Source organism: Nelumbo nucifera, chromosome 2, assembly GCF_055504915.1.
Source record: "Nelumbo nucifera cultivar China Antique chromosome 2, China Antique-T2T, whole genome shotgun sequence".
NCBI lineage: Eukaryota > Viridiplantae > Streptophyta > Magnoliopsida > Proteales > Nelumbonaceae > Nelumbo > Nelumbo nucifera.
The window spans coordinates 49738998-49746353 of NC_142650.1; the positions used below are offsets into that span (position 1 = coordinate 49738998).

General features: G+C 44.8%; 1 pseudogene; it reads left to right on the forward strand.

The window, feature by feature from the left end:
• The first annotated feature begins 1665 nt into the window (after positions 1 to 1665).
• Positions 1666 to 3594, forward strand: LOC148802197 (serine/threonine-protein kinase UCNL-like; annotated as a pseudogene).
• The last annotated feature ends 3762 nt before the right edge of the window (positions 3595 to 7356 follow it).

The following is a 7356-nucleotide window of genomic DNA, read 5'->3' on the forward strand; positions in this document are numbered from 1 at the left end:
ATGTGATGTATAATTTTTTTTTAAAACCCAATTTTACCCTTCAATCCTCTCCTCTCCCTCCTTCCTCTTTGTTCTCTCTCCCTTGTTTCATCACCTCCACCTCTCTTTCTCTCTCTCTCTCTCTCTCTCCCTCCCTCCCTCCTTCGAGAATATCATTGAAGTTACAAATCTCTCAAATCGCTCTATTTAATAAAATAAAATCCATCTAGAAATCTCACTGAGACAACCCAGATGTAGAAATCCGTCCAATAACAGAACCCTCCAAAGGGATCCGACCTTGAAAATAAGAAACCAGAAACCAAAGAAGAGAAGAGACAAGGGCTCTATCAACTGAGGTAGTGAAGAGGGTTCGGATCTATCTCTTCGCAAAAGATTTTGTGGTCTAGAGATCTAGATTTAAATTAAAGACATTGTTTTGGGTTCTATACTGAGGTAGTGATTTGGAGACGAAGGAGAAGAGGGTGATCGCCGGTAGGGGTGGCAATGAGCCAAGCTTCTCACGAGCTATTTGAGCTAAGCTTGGTTTAAATTAAGCTTGAGCTGAGTTCGAGCCTGATACATGGGCTCGTTTGCTAATCGAGTCGAGCTCGAGCCTGATACATGGGCTCATTTGCTAATCGAGCCGAGCTCAAGCCCAGTGAAGCTCAGCTTGTGAGGCTCGCAATCCTACTAGTATAATAAATAAATAATTTTTTATTAAATACATACATACATATATATATACATATTATAATAATATTTTTATTTTTTATATATAATAGTAAACAATTTTTATAATTCTTATTTTTTTATGTAAAATAAAAAAATTATATATATAATTTTTATTTTTTAAAAAAAAAATTGGCTTATAGTCAAGCTTGAGCCAAGCCAAGCTTGAGCTCGAACTTGATACTAAGACAGTGTTCGAAAGCATGGATTTGAAGGATGGTGGCTCATTTCAGAACACGCTACACTCAAACTTGCTCTCGTTTGAGGTATAGCGAGTTTTCAAACACAATATATCGTGGACTGAAATGGTCTATCTCTCAAAATATCATCCATAGATTTATCTCATGGTTTCATCCACACCATGGTGTGGAAGTTAACTTTTATAATAAAAGAATGATTCTATGTTTCATCATAACCATAACCTATGTAACTTCTTCTATTTGACTTTTCTCTTTCATTGTCTTCTTTGCATCGAATGTTATTTATATTTTACTAATTTTCATTATTTTAGAAATATTTTAAAACTAAAATTTAATTTCAAAAGTACTGTTTTTATTAATCTTTAATATTATTAAAAATTATATTAATTTGTTATTGATCTTTTTTAATTTTATCAATGTTAGTTATATTTGTGTAGTTTAATTTTTATTCATTTTTATTAATTACTGGTAGAAAGATTTGTTTTATCTTTAATTATTTTTTGTTAATTTATCTATAAAACTAGGACTTTTAATAATTTTTATATTTATTAATAAATAGGTGTTAATGTTTTATTTTAATTTACTTTTATTGATAAATATGTATTGATGTATTGCCCCTTATTATTAATTATTATGTTTAATTTATATTATTTTACTATTTATCTTATTTATAAAACATAATAATTTTTATATTTAATCAATAATGTAAATCATTTCATATATTGTATGTGGGATACATAGAATCAAAACACAAGGTATGGATTCAATTGAACCACAACTTGGAGAAGGCCTGTGTGGTTCAATCCACATAGTTCGTCCACACTACAGAACAACTCGAGAATGTGGTGTGGATTTATCATGCCACAACACAATATCTTCTCTACATTACAGAACACCCGCTAAGACTATTTCAATGAGCCGAGCTCAAATGGCCAATGTTCAGCTCGACTGGAACCAACCCTTCGCCAGCATTGGCTCTGGTTCTGGTTCTGAGTCCTCCTCCTCCGTTAACGCCAGAAACGGTGGCCGTGACATCTGCATTAGCAGGTCCCACCTTAACCAACGAAAGAACAGAGGCGGATCGTGGAAGCTTCCCATGATTTGCTCCTTCTCAATTATTTCGGCCGGCGACACCATCTGCTTCGAGTGTGGCCTCGTCCTCGAATGGCAGAGGATCTTGAGTTGGGGTTTAAATTTGATTTGCTCCTTTGATTTCGGGGTTTAAACTTGATCTGCGACTCTTGAACCTATAATTCTACGCTAACGAAGATGAAGACGATGACGAAGAGCATCCCTGTTTTCTGATCTTGCAGTCTTCACAATGTTGTCCTCGTCGGAGGGTTTACTAGGATCCCCAAGGTCCACCCTTTCGCGCTCAAAGTCTGGAGAAATGCAGCTTCTACTGCAAAATCGACGTTGATCGACGTGCCCGTTGGGAGGTTTCAATTCTTTCCTGTCTCAACACCCTTTCCTTCCAACCCTCCTCGGCTGCCTCGAGACAGACGAGTTCTTAGCCTGGGTAGTCCCTTACTATCCCGGCGATGACCTCAATGTGCTCCACTACCACCTGACCGATCGCGTGTTCTCACCCACCGGCCACCGTCATACGCTTCTACGTCGCCGAAATCGTATGCTCTCTGGAGCATCTCCATGGTATGCATATCATATACCGCAACCTCAAGCCTGAGAACATATTGATACAACAATCCGGCAATGTCATCCTCACCAACTTCGACCTCTCCCAGACGCTAAACCCCAGAAAGCCGAAACCAACAAACACGCCAAATTTCCCGGAGGCGGTGGTTCCTGATCCTAGGCCAAAGCATCGACAGAATTTGACTCGCCTCGTGTCTGTAATGACAGAGAAAGGGTTGAAGAAAGAAAAGTTAGCCCGCGTTTCCCCAGTGTGCCATCGGAAACCAAGCTTCTCTAAAGGAGAACGGTCCTACTCGTTCGTGGGCACAGAAGAGTATGTATCGCCCAAGTGTCACGGGGGTAGTTCTGCGCTTAGAGGCTAGGAGTTGCCCGATGGGATGGCTCCACCAACGTCAGTAGCACTGGATCATGACCTCAAGTCCAATGGCCGGGGCACTCTCCTGGCTCAGACCGGTCCATGGGAGGCGCCGCTTACGTGCTAAAGGGGGACAACCATCATGGAAGGCGACCATGCGCCAATAAGGTGACTTGGCACCGATGTGAAGGGTCTCCTGTATGCCGATGATGACAGGCACCTGTGTGCCCTGATGATAGGCAACCGCTTGGGCCGGAACACACCCGTGCGCTAAGGGCAACGGGATAGCTCAATCAGCTTGGGCAAGGGACTGGCGAGGTAAAGGGACATGCTTGAGCCAGGCCCGCATGCCAAGCCTCCCTTGAGTATCGGTAGCGCAGTGCCGGTCCAACACTGTCCCCATGAGCAAGTGTGCGCCCATGAGGAACCCTGGTAGCCATGCTAGCCGTTAACCAGGGCCGCCCCGCAAGGGGATGAAGGTCTAGGAGTGCCAAGGTTAGGCACCCAAGGAGGTCGACCACCCCTCCTCAAAGAGTACGTTAAGCTTCTGGTGGTCTGCCTAAAGATGACATCAGTTCTCCCAAAAATCTTACAGGCGAAAATGACGGGCATGTCCCTAACGTAAGCCTGCCAAGCGTAGGCAAGGCTAAGCCTGTGCTGAACCGTAACAGGCTCCCCCACTCAATTCATTGTCGTCCTCGACAATGACTCCTTCCGTGAATGGGCGTTTGAGTCCCACGCCATCCACTCTTCTGCCAGTTCGGGGCTCGCCTGGCCAACCCGGGTCTTGCCTATATTGGTGTCCATTTATGGGGACGGAACCATTTCACCATGCCGGCCTGCCTGGACTTCACCCCCAGTGTCGAGGTTACTCAAACCGCACAATGGCTATGCCATTGAATGTGAAAGAAGGGCCCTCGAAGAAATGTGTGTGGTGCTTCGCGGAGGTCCGCCCCATGTATCATCTTACCTCAAGGCTCAACCGTCTTCTTGGTAGCTTTTCCGTGATGCTACCGAACACGTTGATAGGTCTACTCCTCATGTTGGCGATGACACGGGTACCCTTTCACCATGCTGGCCTGCAGACTTCACCTCGCCCTGCGCGGGTTACTCAAACCTAGCCATGGCTTATGCTCTCTGGGCCCTCGAAACTACGCTTCGCCTCGCCGACTCAGGCTACATCTTCACTCCGAGGGGGCCCCACTGCTGCTGCCTCAAGGAGACCTGATCGCTTCAAACGCGAGTGTGGCAACTTTTACCCATGAGTTGCCGAACATGCACTCGCCTTAAGATGAGCTTCTGCTGCTGCAAGTGTTCCACCTGAAAACTGAGCATGTCCACCTAAAACTTTGCCGGTGTAGGGCCGCCATGCTCCAACGGCTAGCGTAACCGCATTCTTAACAAGGCCCACGCGTCTGCCCCCGCATGAGGACAACAACCGATGCGTCTGCACCCGCAAGGGAAGCTGTTTTAGGGTCATTGGAATGGGAACGCGAACATTGAATGGCCTCTTGATAGGCCTGATAAACAATCTGTGCTCGGCAGTGTACCCACATTCCTATCAAGGCTCACGCGTCTGCCACCGCATGAGGACAACAACCAAAGCGTCTACAACCGCAAGGGAAGCTGTTTTAGTGTCATTGGAATGGGGACACGAACTATGAAATGGCCTCTTGTCAAGCCTGATCTGAATTCTGCTCGATCCTGGGTGGAGGTGACTAAGGACCGCACCCCACAAAATGCTGCTTGTCGAAATGACCGCTTCAACTGGCTCTGGGCTAATCTGCTGAAAACCAACTGCTGTTGCAATTAGCCAACTTGCTCTGATACCAATTGTCACGGGGGTAGTTCTACAGCGGAAGAAACCCGTGCGGCATCCTGGCCAAGGCAGGCCAGGACAAGCCTTTCTGCACTTAGAGGCTAGGAGTTGCCCGATGGGATGGCTCCACCAACGTCAGTAGCACTGGATCATGACCTCAAGTCCAATGGCCGGGGCACTCTCCTGGCTCAGACCGGTCCATGGGAGGCGCCGCTTACGTGCTAAAGGGGGACAACCATCATGGAAGGCGACCATGCGCCGATAAGGTGACTTGGCACCGATGTGAAGGGTCTCCTGTATGCCGATGATGACAGGCACTTGTGTGCCCTGATGATAGGCAACCGCTTGGGCCGGAACACACCCGTGCGCTAAGGGCAACGGGATAGCTCAATCAGCTTGGGCAAGGGGCTGGCGAGGTAAAGGGACATGCTTGAGCCAGGCCCGCATGCCAAGCCTCCCTTGAGTATCGGTAGCGCAGTGCCGGTCCAACACTGTCCCCATGAGCAAGTGTGCGCCCATGAGGAACCCTGGTAGCCATGCTAGCCGTTAACCAGGGCCGCCCCACAAGGGGATGAAGGTCTAGGAGTGCCAAGGTTAGGCACCCAAGGAGGTCGACCACCCCTCCTCAAAGAGTACGTTAAGCTTCTGGTGGTCTGCCTAAAGAAGACATCAGTTCTCCCAAAAATCTTACAGGCGAAAATGACGGGCATGTCCCTAACGTAAGCCTGCCAAGCGTAGGCAAGGCTAAGCCTGTGCTGAACCGTAACACAAGGTCATAAGAGGTGATGGGCATGAGTTCATCGTCGATTGGTGTCACTCAGGAAAACCCCATTTCGGGGGAAGAACCAAAAGGAAACGTTTCGTAACGTGTTGAATCTGTTGATGAAATCCATAACGAAGCTCAAAAGAGTAATTTGACTTAAAAGGGCAAAATAGATATTTCAGCCATTCCATCACTATTTTATGACGATGCAATTTTACGGAACGGTGCCAGTAACTGAAACACCAGGGGTATATTTATTCAATTAGCTAAATCATAAGGATAATTTAAGAAATTTATCCAAACAATTAAATTGCATTTGACATAACACTTGAAGTACATCACACAATAGAGAAAGAAAGCATTGCAAAACTCTTAGGCCTGGTTTGGTTCTTAATAATTAGGGTCTGGAATCAGAATCGAAATGGGCTATTCCGATTAATTATTTAGTTGGGCAGAATTGCTGCTGGAATGGCATTCCCCTATTTGAGGGAATAGCTATTCCCTGCCCCTCCCTTAGGAATAAAATCTCATTCCTACTGATTTTAATTCCCATTCTCATTCCTATCTGAACCAAACAGACTATGGGAATAGATTATTTCGATTCTAATTTCGTAAGATTTTGATTCCGATTCCAACTACAAACCAAACGGACGCTCAGGAGCTGAATGCACGAAATGGATGATTAAAATCCATTTCATCATGCTGGCTTCTGGCATGAAACCACTTTATTTGGGGCAGTCTGATAATGGGATCCTGATCCTTCCATGTGCAACCTTCCACTATATTGGCAAACATAATTTACGACGTTCGGTCTGATCAGGGGTCCTAAATCCTTCCATGTGCAAGAAGTTGCAATTGATGGATTTCAGACCCCGACTACAAAGTACAAGTTAGAAGGATGACGTGGGTGATAGAAATTGCAATTTATGTATTTCTCCATTTTCCTGACAGTGTTTCTATGTGGGACAGAAACGTCAACGATCTATTGGGCCTTAGTAATAGCCCATGACTGTGGGTCTAACCATCCAATGTTTTTAGCCCATACTTTAGATTCATACTAGGAAAAATCTAAAATGGCCTGAGGGAGTTCAAATCTGTGCCCCACAACACCCCACAGCAGAATATCTCCTGATGATGACATCATCATATTTCCAATGCTGTGGGACGTTATGGGAAACCCTCTCGTGGGGCACAGATGTGAAGACGCAGCGGCTTCTAGCATTGTAAGGTAAAAACTATGTTTTGGTCAAAACCCCAAGAATTCAGAAACACTTGCATCAGCCAAGAAATCGAAATCGACTTTCCAATAAGCTATTTTTGGTAGCTTCTCGGAAAATGCTCTCAACACAGCTCAATCAACGCTGAAGCCCTCCGATAGTTCTTATTCTCTAATAATCAAGAATTTGTCTTTGCAGCAGCAGGCAAATGTAAAGCAAGCAATGCACAAGATACTGAACGCATAGGAATTCATGCAGGGCTGAGATTGTGTTTTCGGAACGTAAGGTTAAATTTTTTGCATATGCTCAATTATCACCAGGAGACCAAAGCCTTTTAAAGAATCATAACTAGCAGGACCAATTGTATATAGATCAAATATCATATTTTGTAAGTTGACTTGGTGAAGTTTGTATATGTAATCAGACAACAATTTACTGGCCCATGATTTTGGTTCACCAGGCGTCTAGACTGCAGTAAATCATGATTTTGGCCCATGATTACTCTGGACTCTGGAGTCGACGCATTGTATCATTTAGTTAATATAATATAAGCTCCTCTTTTCTGCTCAAAGAAAGTAGAATCCATTAACCAAAGAACGAGAATATTGAGGGCAGCAAGCAATCAATTATAAGAGATA